Below are 13,262 nucleotides of genomic sequence, written 5' to 3'. Positions count from 1 at the left end.
TTGATTGGTTCTTATATTTAATTTGCCTTCTGCAGGTACTTAATAAAGCCTGAAATCTCCTCATTAACTGGTGTGTTCATTGTGTTTGGATACTCAAGGAACCATTTTTTTCGGCCCCTGGGCTGTTGCCTGATACTTGGCGAAAAACACACACACAGACAGACACATAAACACATCTGATTTATCATATGAAATGTATTTTCTTTCAATAACAAAGTAAATTTACAATCAAACGAGGATCTCTGGTAAAACAGTCTCTCACCAGAAATCAACTGGATCCATAAGGTATCTGGGGCGGACCACCAGAATGTGTCTGGCCTTGCATGGGCATCCCAAAGCAGGCTGCAGCACTACCAAACCATCAACTCACACTATGGCATATGCCAAGGATAGGAAGCGTTGCCTGTTTTTCTGCCCAGTGACCTCCCTGTCTGAGGAAAGATGCTGGAGAGGAGCACAAGCCCCTTGCCACTTGGTCTGTGAGGGAAGAACCCAGGCTCTGCTCTCCCCACGTGAAACGGAGTGCATCATCTCCATGCCAGGAGCAGCCTTCCTTCCAAGACGTTTTTCTAGAAACCAGAGTTCTGGGCTGGCTTGCTGATTCACCAGCAAAGACAGCTAGTATTTGGGCCCCAGGAAAGAGAGCCTTCCGTTCCTTTCATTCTAGGTTAAGCTGAAAGAAAAGAGCTCACAAAGGGCCACATAATACTGTACTACACCCACTCCTGCCAAATGATCTCACCTAATGGTTTCATCTACTGTTGGGATTAAAAAGGAGCAGCAACAAACTCTGGACACTCAGACCATGCTATTCATATGCTTGCCCAGTGCTTGAAGGCTTTGAATTTCACCATAGGGAGGAACGGGGTCCACCCACCTCAACCCTGGCTCTCAGTGGAGTACAGTGCTCCTCAAGAGACAGGCACTAGGCAGTTTGGGTTTTCTCTGGACTCACTACTATTGTTCCAGGAGTGGCTGGTAACTGCCTTTGCACAGAGCTATCTCCTGCAGCCATTCTTGGACTGAGAGGAATGTTCACAGTCTGTCACAAATTGGTCCTTTCACAGTTGGAGTCATGCAACGGGATGTACAACTAGTCATGTTGTGGAAACTTTCTGGTTTTTTCTTAGGCACAATGCAAAATCCTGGGCATCACTTTTCAAGCCACAAATACAGAGATCCAGGATACGTGCCTCTCTCTGAAGGTACATGCCCATCCGACCATGTCAGATAGGGTGGGTCCCTCTTGGCCCCCACGGTTATATGTTGTCACCCAGTGAAACCTAGTTAGTGCATCTTTCCCATAGCTGCCCTGCCCTGTGAAAGAGGATTATGAGATCCAGCAACCTATCTCCATCCCCTTACTGGGTGGTAAGGAGACCGCAAACAGCTGGTTCTTTCCCCAATACATGGGGTAGGTTGAGACTACAGTCCAGAAGGTGTGGTGGTAGAGGGTGGGAAATGGTTTCGCAGGTACCATACAGTGTACAGTTTGTAGTTACTATCGTTTTGTTGGTTTTTATATTTTATTGTTATGCACTGACCCATCAGGCATATTGTGTATAAGATGTGTGTCCACATCAATCTCTTAAAGTGAACAAGTTCAGATTCTGGGTTCTTTTGGTCTCTGGTATGGTTCCCTGGGTTTGTTTGCTTGGATCTGCAGAGGAAGAATTTCTGTGGTTTTAAAGACTGATTCTAAAATGGCAAAAAACTCTGACCGATTAGCATTGTGTATGTTATAGTTGAGGCCTTTCTGGCATATTGTGCTTCCCAGTAGAGAATGGTCAACTGGATGTGTTGACTATTCATTTGGGCTCATTTGCCTCTTTGTTTGTGGAGTTTAGCTTGAGTAGTTTGATTTGGAAGTTTGTTTTCCTTTTTTCGGCTTAGAGATGGAGTCATGACAGTGTCAACATTTTTGGGTTTGTTCCAGTTGCTCCTTACGGTGCATCACCATAAAACACAAATCAACTAAGTAGCTTAAGAAGACAAAACCAGAGGCCATCTACAACATGTGGAATAAGGGCTGCTATGTAGGACAGAGAGAGACAGACTGCATCCATAAACACCAACTGGCAGTCAGAAGACACATACACACAAAACCCCCTTAATATTACAACACATACACAGACTCAACTATAGTTTCAATTGGGAAACTGTGACCATCCTAGACCAAGCCAAATCCAAAAAGAGAGATTAACACAGTGGGAAGGGACTTTGTAGGTCCTCTAGTTCAACTCCTCCCCCCCACACACAAGCAGGAGACTCTACTCAGATGACAGTTGAGTCCCTTCTTGAAAGCTTCCAGTGATGAAGCTTCCACAACATATTAAGGCAAGCTATTCTATTGGTTGATTGCTCTCACTGTCAGAAAATATCTCCTTATTTCCAGGTTGAATCTCTCCTTGTTCAGTTTCCATCCATTATTTGTTTGTCTGGCCTTCAGGTGCTTTGGAAAACAGCTTGACCCCCTTGTCTCTGTGGCAGCCCCTCAAATATTGGAACACTGCTATCATGTCTCCCCTGGTCCTTCTCTTCACTAGACATTGAGCCATCCAGCAATGGACACATAGAGATAAATCACATTTACACATCATTCAAAAGAGACAATAAAAAGGCTAAGAAAGGAACAAAAAGACTAGAATGAATCATCTCCAGTAGTCTACACCCTTTTAAGCAGGGATTAACCTCAAACAACCAAACCGAAAAGAATATCCTAACCAAGGAGAAAATCATACCTCCAACACTGACATGACAAATTACAAGTAGTCCTCAATTTATGGCCATAATTCAGACTAGATTTTCTACTGTTAAGGAAGGCATTTGTTAGGTGATTCAAACCCAATTTTATGACTTTTTTTGCCATGATTCTTAAGTGACAATGGTAGACCAAAGACAAAAAGGGATGGCCAAGATTGTATATGACATACACCTAACCTAGAGAGCAGCTCACTGAATCAAAGAGATCCTTGGGAACTAGGAATTATGCCAGTGAGAGCTGGATGATTCAGGAAGATAACCATCAAAGTTAAAAAGTCCTCAATGATAGCCTATCAAGAAATCTCAAGCCAATGGAATATGTTCTAGGACTGACAATAGCATATTTGGCAAGGAAAAAAAAGAAAGAAAGAAAGAAAAACAAGAACTATTAGAGGAAGAACTTTAAAAATTGGAAGCGGATCTGCAAAAAGATCTATAAAAAACCAACATAAAGGGAAAGAGAGATTTGAGAAAACATAAACTTAATTTGAAGTTTTGAAGAAGAAATGGTTCAGAAAATTAAAATAGCTAAACAACTTTTTTTTGACAACACAAACAAGTGTGGTTAGTCCACAAACTAAAAAAAGAAAAAGAGAAGAGAATAATGCATTAATTACAAGATGAAAAGGGAAACATACAACACTGGAGGGAAGAAAAAAAATATAATACAAAATTTATTTTAATATTATACAGCCATGAAAACATACCCACAAAATAACATTGAACAATACTTAAATAACATGATTTTTTTTAAAAAAATTGGGGAGACCAAAAGAGAAATGTTAAATGGAAAAATTACAATGATGGAATTATCACAGGCAGTCAAGATCCCCAAAAAATAACAAGACACCGAGCCCAGATAGAATACCTGTTGAATTCTATAAGAAATTACAGGAACTAATAGAAACAGTAATCCTGGATTTGTATAATGAAGCACTTACAGAGACTAAATTACCAAAAACATGGACGGAAGCATACATAGCACTTATACCCAAAGAAGATTTGGACCATCAAGAAATAAAAAAATTACAGAGCCATTTCATTATTGAATACAGACTAAAAAATGTTTACATCTGTAATTGTGGAATGATTTTTAAAAAATACTAAATGAAACTATTCACGCAGATCAAAATGGATTTCTACCGAAACAACAATTGAAAAATAATATGAGAATAATTATAAACACACTAGAATATTATGAAGCAGAGCCCAGGAAACAAGTTGCACTGATTTTTTTGGACGTCCAAATGACCTTTGACAACTTGAATTGGCAATTCATTACTACACAATTAAAAAACAGGCAATTTGGAAGGAAATTTATGAAGATGGTAGAATCAATATATTCAATTCTAATGGCAAAAGTACTAATAATGCAGATGTTACAGAGAAATATAATATTTTGAAAGGCTTACGACAAGGATGCCCCCTATCACCCTTATTATTTATATTAATATTAGAAGGGCAACTAATGGAAATTAAACAGGGACAAGAAATAAAAGGACTAAAAATTGAAAAAGAATAATATAAAGTCCAGGCGTTGCGGGTGACTTAGTATTCATTTTAGAAGAACCATTAGAAATGGGGTCCAAATTAATAGGAAAATATAGAGGAATTCGGCAAAGTGGCAGGACTTAAAATCAGCAAGAGCAAAACAAAGATCATACCCAAAAAATCTTACTAAAAAACAAGGAAGAAAATCGGAAGAAATAATGGGCATGCAGATAGCCAAAAAAAAAAAAAAAGTGAAATATTTAGGAATTTGGTTAACAAGAAAATGTCCAACAATCAAAGAAGACAACTATAATAAGACTATGCAATGAATAAAAAAAGATTTGGAAAATTGGACAAAAACTGCAACTTTCACTTACATAAAGATTAGCTGCAGTTAAAATAAATAATAAAATAAAATAATGTTTCAATGGTGTTCTAGCCCAAGCTCCAGTATCACATCATAGTGGACAGCCATTGGTTGATTTGTGCACTAGAGGTGATTGGAGGGTGTGTATGGTACAGAAGAACCTCTGGTCATGACCATAATTCGTTCCATAATTTTGGTTGCAACCTGATTAGGTCATGACCCAAACCTAACCAAAATTAAAGCAAAATTAATGCAACGGCCACATGAGGACGTTGCTTGGTGCTTTAAAAAAAATGGCCTGGAAGGGGAAATTGGCAGTGGCCATGGTTGACCACATGGTTCATCATGGCCATTAATTATCTAATATTCTCTCCCTTCACTTTGGAATGTTCTCCTAATGTCCAGCTGAAAACCTTCCATTTTTTGATTCTGTCTTCTGAAGCACCAGAGATAAAATTGACTCTCTCTCAGGTTCTTCTGGAGACAGTAATTCCCTTTTCCCTTAAAATTTACGAAACTAATCAGTAATCTCTCAACATGTCCTCATGAAAGAGTTAAAAGCCCCACCCACAGAGAAGATAGGAAGACAGAACAACCCTCCCTCAGCCACCTTGCTCATAGCTGAACTGTTCCAATAATTGAGTCACATAGGTCTGTTCCAGGGGTGGGTTTCTCGCCCCGTTCCAACCGGTTCAGTTGGAACAAGGCCGGCGGCGTCCTCGCGCACGCGTGCGGCGTCCTCACGCATGCACGTGGCGCGCACATGCGTACTAGCGTCTGCGCAATGCTCCAGCTGCTCCTGGAGGATCGCGCAGGCGCTGTATGCGTTCTGCGCATGCGTGGAAGCGCAGAATTCATAAAAACTGGGTAAGGAGTGGGCGTGGGTGTGCGGGCACGCGCGGGCATGGGGGGGGCTTCGCCGTTCCCGGAAGTTACTTACTTCCGGGTTCGGCGACCAACCGGATTGCAGGGACCGGTGCGAACCGGTTGAAACCCACCCCTGATCTGTTCCACCTTTGACATGGGTCAGTTGCCACTTGAGAACATTAACCTGTGTTATGTTCTGGGCACAGATGTGTCCAAAGGATTTCCCCACAGGTAAAATAGGATGGTAAAGTTAGATGATAATTCACCAGAGGGACGAAACAAAGCAGACACATGGTGGACATTGAGAAATCCTCAATAGTTTTTGGAATCGTTTGTTGAAATGGTGTAACTTCAAGATAGCCATTGTTGCAGAAAGGAATCCACCCACTGAGACCTGCAATGGTTCTACTCCATCACACTCTAGAGTCAAAGAATGTTTGGTATGAGCATAGTAGAAGCATTCCTAAAGTCCAACTTGATAAACAACCAAGAGGTTTTCAGGTGTTCTAGTTGTTCTGAAATTAGTAAAAAGGGAAATAATCTTTCAATGGTGTTCTAGCCCAAGCTCCAGTATCACATCATAGTGGACAGCCATTGGTTGATTTGTGCACTAGAGGGAATTAGAGGGTGTGTATGGTACAGAAGAACCTCTGGTCATGACCATAATTCGTTCCATAATTTTGGTTGCAACCTGATTAAGTCATGACCCAAACCTAACCAAAATTAAAGCAAAATTAATGCAACGGCCACATGAGGACGTTGATCGGTGCTTACAAAAAAATGGCCTGGAAGGGGAAATTGGCAGTGGGCATGGTTGATCACCACCCAAGTATGTGTTCATGACCAGATTCAAAACTTTTGTGAATTTCTTGGTCAGAACCCGATTTGGTCATGATCAGAAGTGTTCATGACCAGAGGTTCTACTGTATCTGCCATGACATTGAAACCTCTAGGTGTTTTGAAAAAGGAGGACATGATGTTTGGGCTTGATTTGCCAGAACGTATCTCCATGACAACAGGTTTGTGACTTCAGACTGACATTTTGCTGTTATAAGTACCCGCAAGCAAAGCTGAATTGTTGACTTGGGCCTGGATCCTCGGTTTCTGTTAACTCTTTCAGAATTTCTGCCAATCCTTCCTGAAACTGGATGTTCGGGGTGAATTTCATTCTACAAAGCGTGTTTTCCAAAGACGAGCATGCAACAGTCAGTCCAAAGCTTAAGAGCAGAGTCAGGGTTGTCAGCCAGTCCAAGGATCGAAGGTTCAAATGTGAAATTAATACACAGGGATCACATTTGAGCTAACCCTCCTTTCCTGCTAAGAGCAGAGAGGGAGCCAAGTCTGTTCTGTAGGCCGTCACTCCTCAGAATGTTGTTGCAGCAAACTGCCACTGTCTGATTCTTTACTCTGTTGTTAGGCAACTAACCGAATGGAACTTTCCATATGTTCTCCTCTCTCCTTTCATGGGCCATGACTGGTCAATGCTTCAGGAGCCAAAATAAAACAGCCAAAGGGACAAAGCACAACCTAATCTTGCCCCCTTCTGGATATAACATGGTTTAATTAGATCACCATTGATCATAATTTGAACCTTCTGAGATGTACATATTGACTTAATTCCTTGAATAAAATTGTTGTCAAAGTGCATAATTTCCAGAACTTTAAACAAAAAAGACCAATTCCATTCAAAAGCTTTCTCTGCAAAACATGCCTTGTTTTTTATGTTGTAAATATCCCAAGGCATCCAATAAAGTTTTCTTTGATTAACAGAACAATAGAGCTGTAAGAGACATTGGATGACTTCTACTCCAACCCACCCTGCTCAAGAAGAAGACCCGACACCATAACTGGCTGTCCAATCTCTTCTTAAAAACCACCAGTGATGGTGCAGCCACGACTTCTGGAGACGAGGCGTTCCACTGATTAATTGATTTGGAATTTCTGAAATAGGCTGAATTCAGATCCCCCATCAAATTCAAAACCACTAAAACCATTTCTGGGGTAGGACTCTCAGCCAAGAAGCAGATGAGACCACCACGTATATGAGGAACCATTGGGAATTTAGGGCAAAGGTTTGCCATTCACCTTTGCTATTAGAACTATGATATCCTTATATTGGTGGCATGAGGGCACCCGTTGTCCCCCTTCATATTCAAAGATGCCCAGTTCTTGTGAGCCATGTGAGGTTCACCCCTAGCACCTATCCACAGCTAGATAAAACATTAATATTGTGTCATGAAACACTGATTGTGATGACTTTGACTGCTAAAAGAGACAATAAAATAGGCTAAGAAGGAAACAAAAAGACTAGAATGAATCCTCTCCAGTAGTCTACATCCTTATAAGCAAGGATTAATACCAAACAACCAAACAGAAGAGAATATCCTAAGCAATGAGAACATTATACCCGCAACCCTGACCTGGCAAATTACAAGTAGCCCTCAATTTACTACCATAATTCAGACTAGAATTTCTACTGTTAAGAAAGGCAGTTGTTAGGTGATTCAAACCCAATTTTATGACTTTTTTTGCCATGGTTCATAATTGATAACAATGTTGCTTCCCCCATTGACTTTGCTTGTTAGAAGCTGGAAGAATAAGTTGCAAATGGAGATCATATGACCTGGGGAACTCCAACCGCTAAAAATACATGCCTATTGCCAAGCACCCAAATTTTGATCACATGACCATGGGAATCATGCAATGGTTGCCAGTGTATTGATTATAAATCACTTTTCCCTGTGCTATTGTAACTTTGAATGGTTATTAAACAAATGGTTATAAGTCAAGAACTTAGCTGTACTGTATATGATTAGGGATCAAACCCTCATACTGATGGTGATGATGCGGTGACGTGCGGTGAGCTTTATGGCTGGTAAGGCAGCAATTGTTTTAGACTTGTAGACTTCAACTCCCAGAATTCCACAGCCAGGCATGCTCAGTTCCGATTTAAAGCGACAGCATTTCCCCCCTTGCAAAATAAGTTTTCCCATTCTTTTTCTTCTCCCTCCCCCTCCTCCCTCCCTCTCCCTCTCTCCCCACTCTCTCAAACAGACGCACACAGAGAACTTGGATCCCTCTCTCACTCACTCACTCTCAAACAAACACAAACACAGAAGTTGGATTGGATATATTTTCCAAAGGTTTGAAAGCAGCTCCTCTGCCATACCCCCCTCCATTCCCCTGCTGCCTTCCAATTGGAGCCTTTGATTGCAGGTGAATCACATTGCCTTTTCAAACTTGTAATCAGTGAAGCTGGGCTTATATATTTTTATCCAGCTTTGTGTGTGTATGTGTGTGTATGTGTGTGTGTGTGTGTTTGAAAAGGCAATGTGGTTTTGTATGCAATCAAACTTTTTGAATTCCTCCCCCCTCCCCACACACGCACCTTTTCCAGCTGTCTCAGAGACGATTTCAACTCTGCTTCTCCCTGCCCTGCCCTGCCCTCCCCTCATGAAAGGCCAGAGCTCTGTCAGACTGAGCTAGTTGCTCCCAGAGAACTCTAAAAAGCCTCTAAAAATGCCCTTTACAGGAGGCTAGAGAATACGTGCCTCATTTGCATAAGGAATTTTTTGCTTGTTAACCCTTGGTTATCTCTTAAAAGGCAAAAAATTCCTTATGCACAGGAGCCCCCTAGTTCTCTGGCCTCTTCCTATGGTTAACACAAAGCACTGTTCCAAGTCACTGTGAATCTGGCAGCAACTACCTTGGCTTTAATTATTTTAAAACAATCTTTAAAATTCTTTTTCTTTTCCTCATGACTGGTGAGGCCACGCCTCCCTTGTCTCTAGTGACTGCATGTCCCGGAAAGCACGCCAAGCCAAAGATACTTTAAGGAATTTATTAAAAGACAGCACTCCAGCACAGTCCAGGCATTGGCAGCAATCCAGCTCAGAGAAGACATGGCAGCAATCCAACACAGACTAACCTTGGCAGCAATCCAGCCTGCCAAGCTAGCCCCAAAAGTTCTCCCACTTTAGTGCAAACGTTGACTCCTGCAAAAGGGGTGTGTGCACAAGCATCTTATAGTCTTGAGAGGAGCCTAATTACCACCAGCTGAGTGCAATTATCTCCTGTAACTGCGCAACTGTTCCTTACACCTATTAGCGCTTCGGTGCCAGGCATCCAGGAACAACTTACTGCTGACGTCCGGATCACACTCCCTTGTCTCCTCCCTGCTTAGGCACCTCCTGGTGGCCAACCAGCTTCTCTGCACCCTGCTCGAAGTCAGAACCTTGTCCAGGGTCCTCCACATCCTCCAAAGCCGACTCATAGGGCCCTTCGCTGTTGGAGTCTGGTGGCAGCCCAATGGCTCCTGCTTGGCCACAACAATTAATGTACATGGATTGATTGATTGATCATTCATTCATTCTTCACATTTCTAAACCACCACATCATGTATGTGACTCTGGGTGACTTAAAGCAAAATCCTATCATAATATAAAGTATAAATAAAGCAATGTTAAAAACAGAATTAAAAGGTAGGATTACAGTACTAAAAGTTTAAAAATTAAAGAAAGATTTCCTCACAACACCAACCCATTCCCAGGACTGCCTGGACTTTTTGGCTCATGCCAATTGGCAGAGCCCCATCTTAATACTTTGCCTGAAGGCTAGAAGGGGGTGGTGGTGCTCACTTTGGGGTCGGGAGGTAAGTTATTCCAAAGTAGGGGGGCACTGGCAGAGAAGGCTGTCTTCCATGATCCCACATGTGAAATTCTTTAACTGAGGGGATCTGCAACTTATCCTCCTTGCCTTACTAGGTGGGATGAGAAAATATAATTAGACAAGATGTTCCTCAAGTTACAAGGTCTCATGCCATGAAGGGCTTTAGGGGTGATAATGTACAACTTGAATTGGACCTAGAAGCAAACTGGCATCCAATGCAGCTCACTTAGCAGAGGTGCTATATCAGTGATGGCACAAAGTGCCCAAACCAGAATGGGTGTGCATGCATGCGCACCAGAGCACCACAAATCTGAAGACCAGCTAGCTGACATGCACATGTCTGTTTCTTGGCCATTTTTGGCCTTGAGCCTGTTTTTTGGCTGTTTTTCAGGACATTTCCAGGACATTTTTGGGATGTTTTTGGCTCAAAGACCAGCTGCTTGGTTCACATCTGTATGCTGGAAACCAGAAGAGAACCTGGTGATAGTTCACGTGCCCACAGGGAGGTCTTTGCATGCCACCTTTGGCATGCGTGCCATAGGTTCTCCATCAGGGTGCTATATGCACAATTGTAGAGACGCCCATGAAAGTTTGTGCCACCATATTCAGCACCAGTCGTAGTGTCTGCATGCTCTTTAAGAATAGCCCCATGTAGAGTGCTTGGTTGCTCATGCTTTCTATATAAGTTCAAAGAGAAAGCTTTAAGTCTTTTATGTGAAATTTTCAATTTGGAGTAATGCAATACTGGAAACAGCACTGATAGTTTCTGTATTGTCTTTGAACCTGCCTTGAACTTTCAAACTGACTTCTTAAATTCTGACTTGTATATATTCTTCAGTAATAATAATTTTCAGGCAGCTTCTGAAATTTGTCCTGTTTTCTGACTTCCCATTGACTCTCTAGGAGAAACTTCAGCCCATTCAGCTATTCTTTTACTTTATACTTCTGGACTCAGTGCAGTACAAATAGTACTTTGGGTGTTATTAATTTGGATTTTTTTCAGTTCATTACTTTAAAAAAAATTAAACAGAACCATTCTTAAAATTATGGAAAGAAATAGTCCTTTCCTATAGCAGTTCATTTAATCTATAAAATAATCCTTAATTTGATTATAACCTGATTTTTGTAGACATGAAGGAAAATGGGAAAATAACAGATCTGATTTTTCTTTTCTAATGTAGTATTAATTGTTTTAATTATCAATTTTGTATTTTTATAATTCTATCTCTAGCTGCGTTTATGTAATTTTCTAAGTCACATTTCCCCCAGTCTATGCTCTTTGGGAAGTCTAAACAATTTATTTAGTACCGTTCCACCTGTTTAGAATGATAACCCCTGATGGGCAAAAATAATTATGCACTTTTAAAGTTATCTATAAATACTTTGCCCATGAGTAAGGATATAACTTCCCAGTCGTTATAAATCATTTCTTTTCCACTCTAGAAAATTTTGATATATAGCTCTATTGCTGAAGTATGAGTCTCAAAATGCACAGATTTTATTTTCATTTTGTTAGAAATGAAACCAGAGGGATATCATTAAATTGGGAAAAGAAACAAGTAGTTGGAGAACATCACATCACCCTGAAAAAACATTGGTTTACAGTATTGATTTCTGGAGCTGGCTCACATAATCTCTCACTTAAATACAAAGAGACCTTACTCACTTGGCCCAATTTCATGATATTTGTGTTCACATACTCATCCTTGTGTTGGCTGCTCCGAAACTAACCTGCTCCCTAAAACACTTAAGAAATTAAATCCTGTATCATGTTGAAAGCAATTCTTGAATTCAGCCAGGATCATAAAAATAACACATTCTTGTTCTCAAGGACTTTATGCATCTACTGGACAAACCTTTTTTTTAAGATCCTAAAAAGCCAAACAACAATAACAACTGGGATTCCCCATTCAATTGAACCAATGGGTGTTTTGATCTATTTCATACCCCATTGTTCTCTCCTTTTTTCTGTTTCTGAATACCACCACATGCTCTCTCCCTGTCCTCTAGATTTTCCACTTCTATAAAGCTTTTTACCAGATACAGTGATTACATCTGCCTCCCCCTGCAAAACCTAGCAATCTTAGTAACTTTAGGTACACAGATCTGCTGTAGAGAATTAGAAAGGCAATAGAATAAAATACATGTAGTTCAGAATTGAACTATACATTTTTATGTGCTCTGAACTGTATTGTTTGTTTGCAAACAGTTCATTACCCAATTAGATAACATCATCGTGCAAGTAAATGTGGGGTTTTATCTTTTACCTGTTTATACATAGTGTTCACCCTACTAAGTTTTTCTTTGGGTGGGGAGATGTTATGGATTCCTTCTTGGTGGTTCCTTGATTAGAGTATTGTTTTATTAGAAATCATACACAGAATAAATTTCCAGTCTCTAACAAAATCCAAGAATCTGGTTTTTTATACAATATATACGAGATCCAAGGTGTGAAACCTGGACTTTTTGTGTCAATATCTGGAATTCTATCCATTTGTGACCTTCCACATTTCTTTCTTTGATCTTTGTTAACAAAAAGGCTTTATCTGGAGTAAAAACCACCAGGTTTTCACATCATCATCTTTAATCCTTATATTTTTCTCCATTTCCTTTTTTTTTCTTTGTGTTTCCTCCATTTTTTCCCACCCACTTCTGCCTATGCCTAACTATAATTTTCCTTCTTGGTCTTATCCCTTTTGCTGCCCACCTGTCCATTTTCTACTAACTTTCCTCATTGCCACACCAGATTCTATCCTAGGATCATCTCTCTCTCATCTCTTTTTGACGTCAGCCTAGGATACATTTTTCCAAATCAGTAATGCCAGAAAGAATTTCCATTCAATGGAATGAAAAGTAAAACCCAACCAGGAGGGGAAAAAAGAGAATAGCATTTACTACAATTTCTGTATTGTTGCCTAGAAAAACAACATGAATATACACAAGCCCAGGGAGATTAACAACCCATATATTGTGTTCACTAAGTACATAATCTCCTTGCTCCACAGGTTTGTCTTCAATATTTATCTTCTTCCAGTTAAAAATAACAATGTCAGTGGATTGCTAGTCCTCCTATTTAATTTTTTTCTTCTTATTTCTATTTCTATCT

Source organism: Thamnophis elegans, chromosome 10, assembly GCF_009769535.1.
Source record: "Thamnophis elegans isolate rThaEle1 chromosome 10, rThaEle1.pri, whole genome shotgun sequence".
Lineage (NCBI taxonomy): Eukaryota > Metazoa > Chordata > Lepidosauria > Squamata > Colubridae > Thamnophis > Thamnophis elegans.
Note: the sequence above shows the minus strand (reverse complement) of the source record.